The sequence below is a fragment of the Cherax quadricarinatus genome, chromosome 80, assembly GCF_038502225.1.
Source record: "Cherax quadricarinatus isolate ZL_2023a chromosome 80, ASM3850222v1, whole genome shotgun sequence".
Classification (NCBI taxonomy): domain Eukaryota; kingdom Metazoa; phylum Arthropoda; class Malacostraca; order Decapoda; family Parastacidae; genus Cherax; species Cherax quadricarinatus.
Window position 1 is genome coordinate 10,839,403 of NC_091371.1, and position 18,427 is coordinate 10,857,829.

Below are 18,427 nucleotides of genomic sequence, written 5' to 3' on the forward strand. Positions count from 1 at the left end.
ACTCTGGGTACCTGCACTCACTGAGTGCACCTCACACCCTGGGTACCTGCAATCACTGAGTGCACCCCAGGGTACTTGCATGTTGCGTCCCCTTGTATGTATATAAAAATCCTCATTCACCTAATACTGTATTGTTGATATCTTCATTAGCTAAAATGAAGTTATCTCGCTTTATATTATTATCTAACCTCAGATTTTTAGCTATGTAAATAGGTAGGACGTATCTTTGTTGAATTATGTTGGAAACAGCCATTGCTAACTACCGTAAGGTTGTTAGGGTCAATTGGTCTGTCGGGGGTGTCCCTCGAACTGACTTGATGTAAGGCTTGGAGACGTTGCCTGGGTCAGTCCCTGCCTGCCTCTACCCCAGGAAACATTTCCCTCTCCTCTGAATGTTTGATTCGAAGGTTTCGTTGGTGAGCTGGAACCTATTTCTCGCTACTGTGAGTATATCGGTGAAGAAGAGCGTTATTCTCACAGTGATTTTGATGTTGACTAAGCTTCTGGTTTTTTCTGACATTCTAAAGTAAAGCTATGGATTTAATTATGGTTTGTATGTATTACAGTAATCCAGAATTGTGTTAGGCCGAACTTAATATTCATCATGGAGTGGTACGACTTCCAGAGAGATTCTTTTGAAGATCTCTGTTGGGTTTGATAAATTTATCCTTGTTCCTGCTTCGTTGTGACTGTTATATTCTGATGTTTCGACATGTCTTTACCTTTGTGTTAAGCTCTTGCTTTGTAGGTAAGTATGGTGGAAACTATATTGCTAGAAGAATTATGATTACGAGTCTAGCCACGTCAAGGCATTACGAGTCTAGCCGCCACGTCAAGGCATTGTGAGTCTAACCACGTCAAGGCATTACGAGTCTAGCCACGTCAAGGCATTACGAGTCTAGCCACGTCAAGGCATTACGAGTCTAGCCACGTCAAGGCATTACGAGTCTAGCCGCCACGTCAAGGTATTACGAGTCTAACCACGTCAAGGCATTGTGAGTCTAGCCACGTCAAGGTATTACGAGTCTAGCCACGTCAAGGCATTACGAGTCTAGCCGCCACGTCAAGGCATTGCGAGTCTAGCCACGTCAAGGACTTGACGTGGGTAGACTCGTGGACTTGAAAGTTACTGGAACTTTCATATAAATAATGTAAGACTTATATCTATAAGAACATCATCGTAGTAAAGTACTCTCGAAGCTGTACTCTAAGTCGAGTACCTTCAACGCTATAATACCAAGAGTACTATTCTGTATTACTCAACGAGTAATATTAATCTTTTTAGACACTTTGATATCAAAGATATTAAATTTGATCTTGTGGAATCATTGCCTTCTAGTTACAATCCCAAATATTTAGAGTGATGGCATTTCTACCAAAGGATAACTAGACTTGTCTTTGATCCAGCTACTTGCTAGGAAAGTCATTATGGACTAAATGTGCAAAGGGAGTCTTGCAAGAACTCCCTGGAGTTATATGCACTCTTTGTGGAACCCAGAAATACTTGTAGCTTATCTTTTTGGAACCCTGCAGTCACTGAGTGCACGCCATACTCTGGGTACCTGCACTCACTGAGTGCACGCCACATCCTGGGTACGTGCACTCACTGAGTGCACTAACATGGTCACAAAGGAGTCAGAATTTAAACTGACCCAGAGAGTTCATGCGACTAGAATGCCTCTTCAGACTAGCTTGAAACTTTAAAAGCTGGTCTCTGGTTTTTTCCCCGTTGATGGAAAGTAGAAATTTAAGTTGGGCAGCTTACGTTCTATTAAGGAAATTGGGATATTAGATTCCATGTGATAACTAGTAGTTGCCTCTTGCCCTTTCACTTCGGATCTTCAGTGTTAATATTTAACTGCAATACCAAATTATGCCGCACTCTGCACTATGTCTTTCGCGTGCATTGAGGTAAAGGGGAATAAAGGCAACGACCGAAATATATCTAAATATTATTATTATTAAAATTATTATTTTGTTGCTGTTATTTTTATATTCATGGGGTAGCACTAAACGCGTAGGGGTCAAATAGCGCCTGGGGGAACTGGAGGCAATCAAGTTCGACCTAACGAAAGGAAGAATAGATCCATTTCCTTGAATCAAACTTAATGTTTTGTGGGTGATTGTGAAGTAGTGGAGGCGCCATCATCAGCCCACTGAGAGGTGATGATAAATTAGACACATGTGCAACTCTTGGGTATCTTTATTGAGGAAACGTTTCGCCACACAGTGGCTTCATCAGTCCATACATAGGAGAAACTTGAAGAACAGGAGGAGAATGAGGTAATCAGTCCCTCAACCTTGAGTCGATGTGTTCAGACTCAAGGTTGAGGGACTGATTACCTCATTCTCCTCCTGTTCTTCAAGTTTCTCCTATGTATGGACTGATGAAGCCACTGTGTGCTGAAACGTTTCCTCAATAAAGATACCCAAGAGTTGCACATGTGTCTAATTTATCAACATGTCGGTTCTCTGAACCATTCATCTACAAACCACTGAGAGGTACTTTAGGAATTAATCCTGATAACATTAGACGCTAGAAAGCCCAGGAGAGAAATGATAACTATGTACAAAATAGTCAGAGGAACTTACAGGGTAGAGAGGAACAGCGTGTTTGAGGAACAGGAAGCTAGACAGACACGGTAATTAAATGCACTCGGGTAGTAGTTAATTCTCACGGTGAGCGATAATATAACTCCGTGTGAGTCACCGTGAGGAGCGGTGCAGGCTCGATCCTACATTCGTTAATCGGGTGGAGAAAAAAGTTAACTATACAGATATGTCCTAGTCGGAGCAATGTGAGCGCTACGATTAATTTTACAACGGTATTCTTGATCGATCAGGCCAGTAATTAGAAGGCCGGGGCTTGGACTGGGTCGCAGGGGCGATGATCCCCAGAAATTACTTCGGAAAACCTACAGTATTCCTTGTTGCCATGTGGGAAACGAAGCTTCATTAAGGACTCGAGAAATCGTAATGACACGATTGCAAACAAACCACGGTACGGGCGGGGATTGAACTCGCTGTGAGTCGTAAAACTCCAAAACCGTCATCATAATGACGGCTTTGAGGGGACTTGAGCTAGCGTTCATCACGGCCACGCTGGCGGGAGATTCATCTGTAAAAACTTGCATTTGTGGTCACAGTGGTGGCCCATGCTAACCTTCCTATAGTGTATAAATATATCTAGTTGGATGAATCTTACTGTAGCCAGCTGGCCCAGTGGCTAACGCGTCGGTCTGGAGTGTTACGACTCACTGCGAGTTCAACCCCAACCCGTAACGGAGCTTCATCATGGATATATAGGATTAAAGCTGCCAGGAATATCATCTCCTCGGGATATACAGTTAGGTTATAAATATCGCAATTGTTCCTTGTGGTATGATGGTAATTGTTCTTCGCACAGGATATATACACGGAGATGTGTGTATCTCAGTGTACATACGCCTAGAGTTTACTGTAATCCCTAATTTAGGGATTAGAAATATTCTTGTCTGGTTGTGACAAGGTTGCTGTGTAGTCTTAATGACCTCAGTGTAGTCGATAGGTTTTAAACCCTCATTAACTCCCGTAGCTCGATCGTTAGCGCACTCGGCTCACTCAGGTCCGGAATTCGAATCTTCTCCGGTACGGCTGGAAAACATTAGGGACGTGTTTCCATAAGACATCTTCTGTTTTTCTTCACCCATCAGTATAAAATGGGTACCTGGGTGTTAGACGACTGGTGTGCGTCGCATCCTGGGACAAAACTGACCTAATTTGCCAGAAATGTTCAGTTTAACAAGCGGCTTTCTGCATAGTAGTATGTCATTGATGTCAGCTATGGTCATTATACCTTGTACATGTACTTGTAAATAAAGATATTTATTATTATTATTATTATTATTATTATTATTATTATTATTATTATTATTATTATTACTATACGAAACTTTCCATCAGAATATATAACAATAAATTTGCTGTCTCCCCTGAATTCCTTCTCCCATGTTCTATGTCAATTTCTCACTTAAGATTTTTCAGCAAATTTCTTGATTTCCTTCATAAAAGCTTTGTCCAAGTACATTGTTATGTAACACTAAAAAAGGTGATCAATTACAACATACCACATCGCCATTAAATAAAATATTACATAGAAATGATAACTGTTACATAAATGTTCTAAGTTTTGCAGCGAGAACAGAAAACGGAGACCCACCGAGGTCATTCGAAAATAAACATTGAGATAATCACTGTTTTATCACAAGTAAAGACTCGCTGGTTACACTGGTATCAAGTGAATGGTATTAAGTGGTATTAAGAGGATGGGTTGCTTCCCTCCAGGTCTTCAACTCATTCTGAAATTCGGGACATTATATTTTCAAACTATTCATTAAAATCTTGTGTTTTAAGCATTTTGGATAAATGTTCATAATTCTTGTAACTTAAATTACAGGAGTCTATACAAATACAGAATTTGAAACTGGAGTTAATAAAAATAGAATACCTCTTTACTATTAAATAATTTACCTTTAAGAACATAAGAAAGAAGGAACACTACAACAGGTCTACTGGTCCATGCGAGGCAAGTCCAAGTCTCCCACCGGCTTAAGCCAATAACCCAACCTAGTCAGGTTAGGTTATGTGTACGAATGGTATATAATACCGACAAGATGAGAGTAAGACACATGTGCAACATCTGGGTATCTTTATTGTAGACGTTTCGCCATCCAGTGGCTTTATCAATACAAATTCTAGGACATAACTTGAAGACAGTAGAACTATGTACAGAAGATGAGGTAATCAGTCCCTCAACCTAGGAGTAGGTGCGAAGAGCACCATAGTCGTGGAGATTCTCCACGACTATGGTGCTGTTCGCACCTACTCCTAGGTTGAGGGACTGATTACCTCATCTTCTGTACATAGTTCTACTGTCTTCAAGTTATGTCCTGGAATTTGTATTGATAAAGCCACTGGATGGCGAAACGTCTACAATAAAGATACCCAGATGTTGCACATGTGTCTTACTCTCAGGTTAGGTTATATCCACTTAAGGAGCACGGCGTCAGACCTACTAGCACAAGCTAGTCAGGTCCAACTCACACCCACACCCACTCATAAGAACATAAGAACGAAGGAACACTGCAGAAGGCCTACTGGCCCATGCGAGGCAGGTCCAAGTTTCCTACCGGCTTAAGCCAATGCACCCAACCTAGTCAGGTCAGGTCACATTGACGGTACTCGGGAGTTTGTTCCACTCATCCACAACTCTATTACCAAACCAGTGCTTTCCTGTATCCTTCCTGAATCTGAATTCTTCCAACTTAAAACCATTGCTGCGAGTCCTGTCTTGGCTAGATATTTTTAGCACGGTGTTTACATTACCTTTATTCCTGTATTCCATTTATTACATCTCAATCATAAATAACAAAAAAAGGCACAATACCGTGACTGGAACGATACACAAATAACCCGCACATAAAAGAGAGAAGCTTACGACGACGTTTCGGCCCGACTTGGACCATTGACAAAGTGACTTTGTCAATGGTCCAAGTCGGACCGAAACGTCATCGTAAGCTTCTCTCTTTTATGTGCGGGTTATTTGTGTATCTCAATCATATCCCCCCTAATTCTTTGTCTTCCTAGAGAGTGCAGATTGTTTACTGTTAATTAGAAAATTTATGTGTGATTTTTATAGTAGTTTTGGCTAATTATAGCTAAATTACTTTTATGAGATTTTTTACATAAATTATCTATGTGCTTTCATTAATAAACTTTGTGTTTATTAAGTATTTTAGACAAATTTACATAATTTTTTGGTATGTAATTTTTGTAAAACAATATTTAATTTGGCTCTGATTTTTTCACATTGATTAGTTTAATTGTAATGTGTATTATGTATATTAAAGTAAGTATGATTGTTTTGTAGTTACATGCCGTTTAATTTTTATATTATTTTGGTTGTGTTTTACATAAATTTGGTCCAGCCGCGAGAGTAGGCGAGCTCCTGAAGAAAGTCGCAGGTATATACGAGATAGGAAGGCGCATGATATGCGCCGGATATGATTGAGGTGTATAAATGGAAGACAGGAATAAATAAAGGGGATGTAAATAGTGTGCTGAAAATATCTAGCCTAGACAGGACTCGCAGCAATGGTTTTAAGTTGGAAAAATTCAGATTCAGGAAGGATATAGGAAAGTACTGGTTTGGTAATAGAGTTGTGGATGAGTGGAACAAACTCCCGAGTACAGTTATAGAGGCCAGAACGTTGTGTAGCTTTAAAAATAGGTTGGATAAATACATGAGTGGATGTGGGTGGGTGTGAGTTGGACCTGATAGCTTGTGTGATGAATGGTTTGAAAAACCGACAAGTTGAAGATTGAGACACTTATGCAGCATATGGGAATCTTTATTCAGGAAACGTTTCGCCACACAGTGGCTTCATCAGTCCAATACAAAGAGGAAGGCGTAAGGAGAGGAGGAGTATGAGGTAATCAGTCCCTCAACCTGGAGTCGATGTGTTCAGTCCATCAATCTTGTAGAATGATTCTACAAGATTGATGGACTGAACACATCGACTCCAGGTTGAGGGACTGATTACCTCATACTCCTCCTCTCCTTACGCCTTCCTCTTTGTATTGGACTGATGAAGCCACTGTGTGGCGAAACGTTTCCTGAATAAAGATTCCCATATGCTGCATAAGTGTCTCAATCTTCAACTGATAGCTTGTGCTACCAGGTCGGTTGCCGTGTTCCTCCCTTAAGTCAAGGTGACCTGACCTGACTAGGTTGGGTGCATTGTCTTAACCCGGTAGGAGACTTGGACCTGCCTCGCATGGGCCAGTAGGCCTTCTGCAGTGTTCCTTCGTTCTTATGTTCTTATGTTCTTAACACTGAGGCAGGTATATACTGAGGCAGGTATATACTGAGACGGGTATATACTGAGGCAGGTATATGTATGTAAAGGACCTGCCTAGTATGGGCCAACAGGCCTGCTTCAGTGATCCTTCTTTCTTATGTTCTTATGTATAAATTTGTCTGAGTTTTGTAACTAGCATGATATATTTATATTATTTTTAGATTGCATGATTCTGATCGATGAAGACATGTCCTCAATGTAAGATGTTGTAAATTGTGTAACAGGTTATGTTACGAGAGGACAGAGCAGCCGACACACCAACCTGTCCCAGAGTAAAGCTGACGGTATGTCTCCACACTCAATTTTATTAAATCAACATGAGTTTAATGTTGTCAGGGTCACCTCTCATGCACACTTCAGCGGAATTGTTTGGGAAGCAGGGGATTTGTGCTCCACATCCTCGGAATTGTTTAAGGCACAGAGGATTTGTGCTCCATATCCCCGGTATTGTTTAGGAAAGGTCACTGTGGGCCATACCAGCTGCTGGCCATGCTGGGTTACACTAGCTACTGGACTACCAACGGCCACACTGGGCCACACCAACAGTGAAAATCAGACCAGCTAGCCAATAATATTTTAATCCTTAATATAAGAATTAAAGAAAAGTCAGCGTCATAGCGTGTTAGGTACAATCTATGGGAGGACGAGATCACTGCCCTGGATGACACGCTCACTGACACAGACATATTAGCAGGTATTTCTTCGATCACAGAGTTGCCAGGAAGTGGAACAATCTGGAGAGTGATGTAGTGGAGGCAGGATCCATACATAGCTTTAAGAAGAGATACGATAACGCTCATGGAGCAGGAAGAGAGTGGACCTAGTAGCGACCAGCGAAGAGGCGGGACAGGGAGCTGTGACTTGAACCCTACGAATATAGACCAAAATACACACCCCTCTCGCTGTGTATACAGAGATATACACTTCTCGGTGTATATACACTTTTCTTTAAACTGGTCTATTTATGAGCAAATTTTTATTAAAGTTTTTACAAGACAATTAACTTTGAGCAAATGAGTGGTTAATAGTTGAGAGGATCACTTGCCCCATTAATCTACATGGGTATACATTATACAGTCTTGTGAGAAAACGCAGTGCCAGGGTTTCTTAAGAAAGACGCTGGTTTTAAAAGAATACTTCTTTTTTTTTCTACCTTGAAATCTTCTTGAGGTAGTTAAACCCCGTCTGTCTAATTAAGACGTTTATTTAACTGAAAAATAAACCTGGGAATGTACAAATATGTTGACTACGTGAGCTTTCGACGAGGTGTGAGAGGGAGGGAGGGAGGGTAGGTGTTTGTTAGGGAGAAGGGAGGGTAGGTGTTTGTTAGGGAGAAGGGAGGGTAGGTGTTTGTGAGGGAGGGAGGGAGGGTAGGTGTTTGTGAGGGAGGGAGGGAGGGTAGGTGTTTGGGAGGGAGGGAGGGTAGGTGTTTGTTAGGGAGAAGGGAGGGTAGGTGTTAGGGAGAAGGGAGGGTAGGTGTTTGTGAGGGAGGGAGGGTAGGTGTTTGTTAGGGAGAAGGGAGGGTAGGTGTTAGGGAGAAGGGAGGGTAGGTGTTTGTGAGGGAGGGAGGGAGGGTAGGTGTTTGTGAGGGAGGGAGGGAGGGTAGGTGTTTGTGAGGGAAGGTAGGTGTTTGTGAGGAGGGAGGGAGTGTGTAGGTGTAAAAGGGAATGGATGTGGTAGTGAGGGAGTGGTGGGGTAGGATTAGAGGTAAGGTGTGGGAGATTGGGAGTAGGTGAGGGAAGGTATACTCACCTATTTGTATTAGCCTTTTTCATGTTGCTGTGGTCGAATCTCAGCTTCTGGTGTCCCCTCTCTCCTGCCTTCAACACTTCGTTGTCCAGCTCGCACCACTTCCTGATCACCGAGGATCAAGAAATACATTCAAGTCTGTTTATATTTATGTGATCGTGTGTACTTGTTTCCAGCCTCTCGAATAGAATATCTCTGCCTACCTTTTCAATTCCTCTCAGTATTATGTACGTCGTTATCATGTCTCCCCTGGTCCTGTCCTAGCATCAGGTTTGCTTTTTTTAAGATTTTTGTCATCGCTTATGCACAGCTCTGAGACTAATCTCGGTGCAAACGTTAGCACATTTTTCAGTTTCTCAACATGATTGATGCTGCATACTCCAAAATGGGCCTGACATATGTTATACATGGTGTCGTGAATGCTTCCTTGTCATACATCGGCTGCACAGGGTATTCATTTGATGTTCGTTTCAGGTGATATGCTCGGCAGCATGCTCACCTCGAAGTCCTCATTTGTAGCCTTTGTCTCCCCGAGCCTGTACTCCGTTTCTGATCCTTTTTGACCTTCCCCAGTTTTCATGACCTAGCGTTTGCTGGGGTTGAAATCTAATAGCCACTAGTCACAAGTCCTGCAGCTTATGCAGGTCCGTTTGTAGCCTTTGTATTTTCCTTATTAGTTTCATATCTGCAAACAGGTGTGAGAGAGGGGGTGAGGGAAGGTGTGTGAGGGAAGGAATGAGGGGAAAGTGTGTGAGGGAGGGAATGGGGGGAAAGTGTGTGAGGGAGGGAATGAGGGGAAGGTGTGTGAGGGAGAGAATGAGGGGGTGTGTGAGGGAGGGAATGAGGGGATAGTGTGTGAGGGAGGGAATGAGGGGAAAATGTGAGGGAAGGAATGAGGGGAACGTGTGTGAGGGAGGGAATAAGGGGAACGTGTGTGAGGGAATGAGGGGAAAGTGTGTGAGGGAGGGAATGAGGGGAAAGTGTGAGGGAGAGAATGAGGGGAAGGTGTGTGAGGGAAAGAATGAGGGGAAAGTGTGTGAGGGAGAGAATGAGGGGAAAGTGTGTGAGGGAGGGAATGGGGGAAGGTGTGTGAGGGAAGGAATGAGGGAAGGTGTGTGAGGGAATGAGAAAAACGTGTGTGAGGGAATGAGGGAAGATATGTGAGGGATAGAATGAGGGAAGGTGTGTGAGGGAGGGAATGAGGGAAAGTGTGTAAGGGAGGGCATGAGGGGGAAGGTGTGTGAGGGAGGGAATGAGGGGTAAGTGTGTGAGGAGGGAATGAGGGGTAAGTGTGTGAGGGAGGGAATGAGGGATAAGTGTGTGAGGGAGGAAATGAGGGGAAGGTGTGTGAGGGAGGGAATGAGGGGAAGGTGTGTGAGAGGGAGAGAAGGAAGGTGTGTGAGGGGAAGAGAGGGAGGTGTGTGTGAGGGGAAGAGAGGGAGGTGTGTGTGAGGGGAAGAGAGGGAGGTGTGTGTGAGGGGAAGAGAGGGAAGGCGTGTGAGAGGGAGAGAGGGAAGGTGTATATGAAAGAGAGAGGTGTGTAAGGAGAGAAGGAAGGTGTCTAAGAGGGACGAAATAAGGGAAAGTATGTGACAGGGAGAAGGGAAAGAGCGTGAGTGGGAGGGAATGAAGATGTGTGAGAGGGAGGGAACGAGTGAGAGAGTGTGTTTGAAAGGGAATAATAGGTTAACGTGTGAGAGAGGGTGTGGAAAAGAGAGGGAGTGGGTGAAGAAAGGAGTGGGAGAGGGTGTGGGAAAGAGAGAGAGAGAGAGAGAGAGAGGGAAGGTGTGGGAGAGAGGGAGGGAGTTGCTCTCAGAGCCTCTCCATTCCTCCCAGGCCCACCACTTCTCCCCCACTACACCATCTCCTCCCTTCCACCACCAATCCTCCACCCATCCCCAAAGCCCGACAACCCCGTCCCAGCCATCCACAACCCTCCACCAAGTCCCGACCATCCCCTCCCAAAACAACCATCCCTGCTCAGCTGACGGGTTCCTTCGCGCTAAGTTTGTAAAACTGGCTTTATATCTCTCACTCAACTTGTTTTCCTTAACTCCTTAAACTGATCACTTAGTAATAACAAACACTACATAATAAACACCATAATTTGGTAAAATAGTGAGCATTTCTCCAATTTCAGCCATATAACTTACAACGCTGATAAACTTGCTAGAAACACATCGAGAGGGTTTAACATTAGAGTTGTAACCGCGTGCATGATTATCACAGTTCTAGATGACTTCAAAGTGGTGAAAAGTTGTAGTAAAATTGTGAAAATAGTAATATGTGGGTGCGCTGGGGGGTGTGCGCGCGGACTAGTTGGCCGGGCGGAGGGACGGTCCCGGCTGCAGGATGCACCGCGGCTCAGTGTTGTCGCCGCCATTTGAAGGTCTTAGTTGCGTGGTGGTGTCCCTCGATTTGCTTGTATTGATGCTTTATTTAGTGTCGAAGTGAGTTAAGTGTGTGTTGAGGTTATGCAATGTAAGCCTCATGTTGTGGAGAGAAGTGGGTGGCGCGGAAAAAAGTGCTATGTGAAGTAAGATGGAGGAGAAGGCTAAGAGTAACCGCAGACGCCGAGAGAGAGCTCTAAAAATGAGGGCCGAAATCTCGGAAAGTGGAAAGGCTTCTGAGGATAGCTGTGAGGAGAGCGTTCCTATGGTACGGACCAAGCCGCCGCGCCCTCGCAAGAAGAGTAAGGATCCGCTCTTTGAGGAGGACGTGGTAGAAGGCTTCGCCTTCCTCGCCTTCAAAACCTTCGAAGACCTGGAGGTAAGTAAGCGTGGTGAGTCGCGAGGTGCGGCGCTCGGGTGAAATGTGCTCTGTTAGAGCTCCGTGAAGCTCTGAGCTAGGTCTTCCTTGGGGAGGGCCGGGTCCCAGGGGTCAGCTGTACTCTGGCCAGGTCCCTGGGAGAGTACAACCCCCGGGTAGGGAGCAAGAGAGAGCGATGCAACGACGGGGGAACGTGGCGCTAGCGAACAATGGTCCTCTACCGCACGCCACCATCGACCCTCAGTCAGGACCCCGCAAGGACGGAATCCGCGTAGCTGGCGCACGCCCTGCAACACCGTACACTGCCGCACATGCTGCACTCCACGCCCTGCAGCACCATATTATGCTGCACTCCACGCCCTGCAGCACCATATTATGCTGCACTCCACGCCCTGCTACACTGATGTGCTGCACTCCACGCCCTGCAACACTGTGATCTGCACTCCACGCCCTGCAACACCGTGATCTACTGCAATCCACGCCCTGCAACACCATGCTCTGCTGCACTTCGCGTCCTTCACCATGCTCTGCTGCACTCCATGCCCTGCAACACCATGCCCTGCAACACCATGTTCTGCACTCCATGCCCTGCAACACCATGTTCTGCACTCCATGCCCTGCAACACCATGTTCTGCACTCCATGCCCTGCAACACCATGCTCTGCTGCACATGCTGAACCCCACACTCTGCAACACCATGCTCTGCTGCACTCCATGCCCTGCAACACCGTGCTCTGCTGCACTCCACGCCCGGCAACACCTTACACTGCCGCACATGCTGCACTCCACACACTGCAACACCTTACACTGCCGCACATGCTGCACTCCACACCCTGCAACATCTTACACTGCCGCACTCTACGCCCTGCATCACCGTACACTGCCGCACTCTACGCCTTGCAACACCGTACACTGCCGCACATGTACTCTTGTACTGCCTCACACTTCCACACTCCTCTGTATACCCTCCCGTCATCCACTACTTAATCCAATACACCCAACCCTCGTCCACACTACCTGGTCCATTACGCTTCATCCACACCATATCCTCATCTACATCATGTCCTCATCCACGCCATGTTATCCACACTATGCCCTCGTTCATACCTCAGCATCATCCAAACTATACCCAGGCCTCATCCCTAATGTTCTCATCTGTATCCTGTCCTTTACACTCGGACCTCAAGCTCACACTACATCCAGATCTCATCCACATTTGTCTATTGCATGGTCTCTCCACAAGCCTCTCAACCCCTTGGAATCATCCATACCTCTCCCTGGATTCATTCCTACTCCTTTATGTCCTAGCCTCTTAGCCACATCACTCTTTGGCCTCTCATCTACATCACTCCCGAGCCACTCATCCACACACCTACTTCCTAGCCTCTCCACACACCTGTACTCCCTGGACTCATTCACAAACTTCTACTCCCTGGCCTTATCCACAAACTTCTACTCCCTGGCCTCATCCACAAACTTCTACCCCCTGGCCTCATCCACAAACTTCTACTCCCAGGCCTCATCCACAAACTACTCCTTGGCCTTTCATCCACAAACTTCTATTCCCTGGCCGCTCATCCACACACCTCTACTCCCTGATCTCTCATCCACAGACCCCTACTCTCTGGCCTCTACAAACCTCTACTCATTGGCCTCTCATCCAGTTTTCTACACCTTGGCTTCTCATCCACACACCCTAGCTTCTACACATTACCCCCTGACCTCTCATCCACACTCCTGCACTCCTCACATCTCATTCGCTCTTTTCTACATCCAGGTCTCGCATCTACACTTATCTACATCAAGGTCTCATCCACATAATCTGTATTGCCCATAACATCCACACCACTTTATCCACACTCCACTCCGCAACCTAGCCTCTCATCCACCCTCGTTTTCTACACCCCTCACGTCATAAACACTCGTGCCTGGTATTGCCCTCAACATCCACACCACTTGCTCCACACCTTGGTTTCCCATCTACACCCTGACTTCATAGAGACACCCTCCTGGTAAGGTGACCAAAGTTCCACTGGCGGGGGCATCATATAACTAAGACCCGAGTCGGGAAACTCTTGCTCTGTTTACTGACGAATCATACCTAACGTGCTATTATGTGCAGCTTCTATAATGCAATCTCTGAACCTTTGCCATTTTGAAAATTGCACTCGCCATAGAGCGTAGTTTTAACATTTTATCCCTCCCCCAGCATACTTCAGCACAGGAGCTCAGTCCTATGGCTTAAATTCAAATGAACGATGGATTAAATTTCACCGAATTATTCAGATTGTCCGAGGGGAGGTTAAACCTGCTAATGTTATTACTGTTGTTAGTAAACAGAAGTGTCGCAGCACTCCTGTGCTAACTCCCAACATTATGCAACTATTATTTAATATGATTAGCTGTATTTTATCATGCTCTATTTTATTTGTTCCGCTGAATTAACGTTATATATTTTTGGAGTGCAACTGGATGCAATGAATTTCAACGAATTTGACATGTTTTCTCATTAGTAGTGAAATCTAAGCATTCATGTTAGGGTCGTTATATGTAGTTTGTTTACACAAATTTAAATTAGCACAAAAATTGCTAGTTCGCACAAATTTGAATACTAAGCTTAATTAATAGTTTGCAGCCGCGCTCGATATATTTAACAAGCGTTGCAAGATAAGTTATAAGAAAAGTTGGTACACTATCGTGTGGCTTGGCGTGCACCGTAGCCTAATAATTACTTTATTTATAAAGCAATGCAGTTTATATACTATGCTAAAAGTGGTACGAATATTTATTATCTAAGACTTTGGCAGTGAATTAAGGATTCCTTGGATTATTTCTTTTATTGCATTTTTTTATCATTTGCTCTATTGACATAATTTGTGAGTGCCTTCTCAACTGAGCGTACATAGTTGAAGCCTTCATTGACAGTCTTTTTTGTTTAAATATGTTTATATAGGAATTAAAATATAAGGCCTTATTCAGATATTACTGTGTTTTAGCCATGTACTTGTGAAAAATAAGTTTTCAGCAGTAGTAATATTCATTTACCTGGAGTCTACCTGGAGGGTGTTCCAGGGGTCAACGCCCCAGCGTTAAATAACTTATAAATACACGACCCAGCTTATTCTAGGCAATAAAGTACATTCGGTTCGTTAACAAAAAACTGTATTCTTTATTAACAAGCACTTACTCCAACCTGAACTTTGGTATTTATTTAATACTCAAATCATTACCAGTATATTTTCTGCTTGTTTTAAGCACCAGTTAAGTAGCTTGGGGCTATTAAGTAAGCTTTACTCAGTTTACATTAATGAATTTGAAAGCCTTGGAAAAAATACATATTCAATTTGTTGCATTATATCCTTGTAAGTTTATCTCTTTTTTTAAATAAAAGGTATTGAAACTCCTTATCAACTTTATTTCGATAAGAATTAAGAAAAGTGTTGCAAAAGGAAATTTAGTGATTGAGGGCCTTCCCTTGCCAGGCATTTGAGTGAAATGGTGGGATGGAGTTTCGAGCCTTCACTTACTGTGCAAAATAACCCATACACGTTTAATGTTAATATAAATATAATTGAACGAATATATTTGCTTCGTAATAAAATATGGCATCATAAACTTGTAAAGCTTCTTTCTACATCTCGCTTTACCACGATAATCACTCTTCGTTAGCAAATTGCGGCAGGTGTGTTTACATGTCTCTGTACTGTGGCTTCCTGTGAACACACTTTTTTTTAATGTGATTGGAATGTACCAGAGGTTGAAGTTCGGGTAACATTTGTTACAACTCGCTCGTGAGACATAACTCATGGCAAGTATGCAGAACATGTAGCTTGGGTGTCTCTGAGCGCCTTAACAACATTCACAACTAGTATCTCTCAACTTTGAATTTAAGAGCTTATCTGAATTTGTTATGTCGTAAATGATACGGTTGTTTAAAGAGACAACAACGTTAGGCTATTTTTCCCCTTATACGATATTGTTTTTTAACGCAACTTTGCTCCAGTCTTCTTGATTGTAATTTATATTAAAGACGTAATTATTATGTTAGGTTGCGTTAAAGCTTAAAAAAAGTTACACGCTTATTTCCCGGGTTCAGGTAATTAGCATTATGTAATAATGAGATGAGATTTGCCAAATTATACCAAACCCCGCAGTGGAAAATGTGGAGGTATTATACTTGTCGGAGTGGCGGAAGTGGGACTTATTCTCATGGGATGATGAATATCCTGTGAGCCGTGAAAATGTTACATGTCAGTGAAATAAACACGTGCGGGAGAACGTTAGGGTTTACCATTTGTTTGATCGCGGAGGCAAAAGTTTGGGTAAAATTAATTTTGTACCTCTTTAGAAAGCACCACCAAGGATGTGGTGGACACGGATCGTGTGTGAGTGGGAATTGTTTTTGGTATCAAAACAAATTTAGTATTTTTATTAGGTTATGCAAAAATAAAATTCCTGGAAATTGTATGTCCATGTTCATAAGATTTATTCATGTTAGAAACATTGGGTTTGAGGTAGTAATAAATTGCAGTTAAACATTAATTGAAATGGCTCTTGAGTAGCGTTTGTATGTGGAAGTACTATAGTTAGCATCTATGAGATCGTAGTGTCAAAGTAATGCGAATGTTGATGGCAGAGACAAAAGCTGGCTTATACAATATCATTAGTTATATAAACAGTGATTTTATATATATATATATATATATATATATATATATATATATATATATATATATATATATATGTCGTGCCGAATAGGCAGAATTTGCGATCTTGGCTTAAATAGCAACGCTCATCTTGCCATATAGGACAAGCGAAAATTTGTGTATGCAGTAATTTCGCCAAAATCATTCTGAACCTAACGAAAAAAATATATTTCACTGTGTCTGTTTAGTATTAAATTACTGTAAACAAATCTAAAATATATTTAGTTGGGTTAGGCTAAAATAAATTGTTCTTGTTATAATAAGGTTAGGTAAGTTTTCTAAGATTCTTTTGGAGCAATATTAAATTTTTTACATTAACAGTAATGAAAAAAAATATATCTCTAAACGTATAAGAGAAAATTTTAGAAAGGACTTAATTTTAAATGAGTTCTTGCTAATTGACCAGTTTTACATATTCGGCACGACATATATATATATATATATATATATATATATATACTACCTGAAGGTTGCCTGAAGATGATTTCGGGAATTACCGCCCAGTTGATGGTCAGATAATTCAGGCTTTTGCTGCTAACTGCACGCCCGGTTGATCAGGAATTTATTTGAAAACAGTCAACCGTCTGTTTGTAATTTCCCTTTTAAGAATGAAGTCAGGATGCTCAAATATTTTGGTCCAGGCAGCACAGCCCGACTGATAGGAATTGATTTGAGGAACAAGTTCCTTCTTGAAAATAGCTAGCGATCTGGGAATTACCCTTATGGAAATAAATGGTATAAAATACCGACACAATGGAAATATAAACACATATGCAGTATAATGTGATCCTTTATTGACTACGTTTCGCCCACACAGTGGGCTTTTTCAAGTCACAAACAGAACTACCTGGGGTGGAAGGAACGCGAGTATTTATAGTCAGGTTCAGAATGCTGTTTGTGACTTGAAAAAGCCCACTGTGTGGGCGAAACGTAGTCAATAAAGGATCACATTATACTGCATATGTGTTTGAATTACCCTTATGCAAAAGAGAGGGTGTTAAAAAGAACGAACGTCTTGGTCCATTTGCACCAGGTAGTAATCATAAATAATGTCTGACTTGCACAAGGAACAGGAACAAAATCATGTTAAAATAGTGAAAATATAACATCTGTGGAAATTTCTGGATGGTTTATTCCCCAATATACAAATAAAAATTGCTTTCTATTAGAGCAACAGATTGTAATATCAAAAAAAATTAGTATGAATAATTTACTGTTAATATCAATGAGGTTTTTTTCGCTGTCGGATTTAAAAAAAATCAAGAGGACCAGTGAGTAGTGTTTGGGAAGAGGCGGGAGGGAAAATTAAGAGAACTATATAGGTTTCTTCAGAATATACTCTATCACTTTGGCTGTTTTGATTACTCAGATTTAGTTTGTATTGGTCTGGTTGAACTCGTGTCCGGCTCAGATTTAGATTTCGTGATGGAAGTTCCCAGGAGAACAGTGAAGGGTACGGCATAGCAGTATTTGTGAGAGCCAAGAATTTTGTCATCTACCAGGATGAAACCCATAGCAGTTGATTAATGCCCTTGACCTGACCCATTTTCTACAAGTTGAATAGGGTCAGCGGAAGCGAGTGGGGTGACTTGGACCTAACTGAGATTGAGACACTTATGTTGCATAAGTGTCTCAATCTTCAACTTGTAGGTTTTTCAAACCATTCATCACTAACTGGGTTAGTCCAGTAGGTGACAGACCTGCCTAGCATGGACCAGTAGGCATACTGCAGTGCCCCTTATGTTCTTAAGTTGTTTTGCCATGATTCGGATCTAGGACGTAGGGTATAAGACCAATATTTCTTGGGTAGCATTGAAAATTAGGTTGGGCAAATGTTTTGTTAGTGGGATGGATTGTAAAGGACCTGCCTTATATGGGCCAACAGGCCTGCTGCAGTGATCCTTCTTTCTATGTTCTTATATCTTGAAGTGCTAAACCCGTGTAAGTCATTCAGCACAAGGAATGGCGAGGGCTTGATACTCTGTCCACCACTCGTGAACCCGTCTTGGTCCATTCAGAATGTCAAAACATAATCTGTTGGTTTTGAGCAACTGCTCTCGCCATATAATGTTGAGGTTTACTCAGTATATCAAAAGGCCTTGGGTATTAAATTGTCATTAAAATAGCACTGATAGTGGTGAGTTGAAGACCTGGCCTTCTAAACGATAAAGGAAATGTAGATAAATGGTCCAGAGAACCGACAATAAGAGATATTAAGGTACACATAGGAAAGTAGTGCCTACATTGGACTACGTGCTGCTAAGCATTAACAGCTTGATTGATCAGACTATTCAAAGGGCTTGC

At 42.7% G+C, this 18,427-nt stretch overlaps 1 long non-coding RNA gene across 1 annotated transcript in view; it reads left to right on the forward strand.

Moving 5' to 3' along the window:
- Nucleotides 1-368: 368 nt before the first annotated feature.
- The window catches only part of LOC138855077 (uncharacterized), a 669,937-nt gene continuing 651,878 nt past the window's right edge, over nucleotides 369-18,427 (forward strand). The window contains exon 1 of the long non-coding RNA XR_011394231.1: nucleotides 369-443. This is a non-coding gene — a long non-coding RNA (uncharacterized lncRNA). The remainder of the gene's footprint in view (nucleotides 444-18,427) is intronic.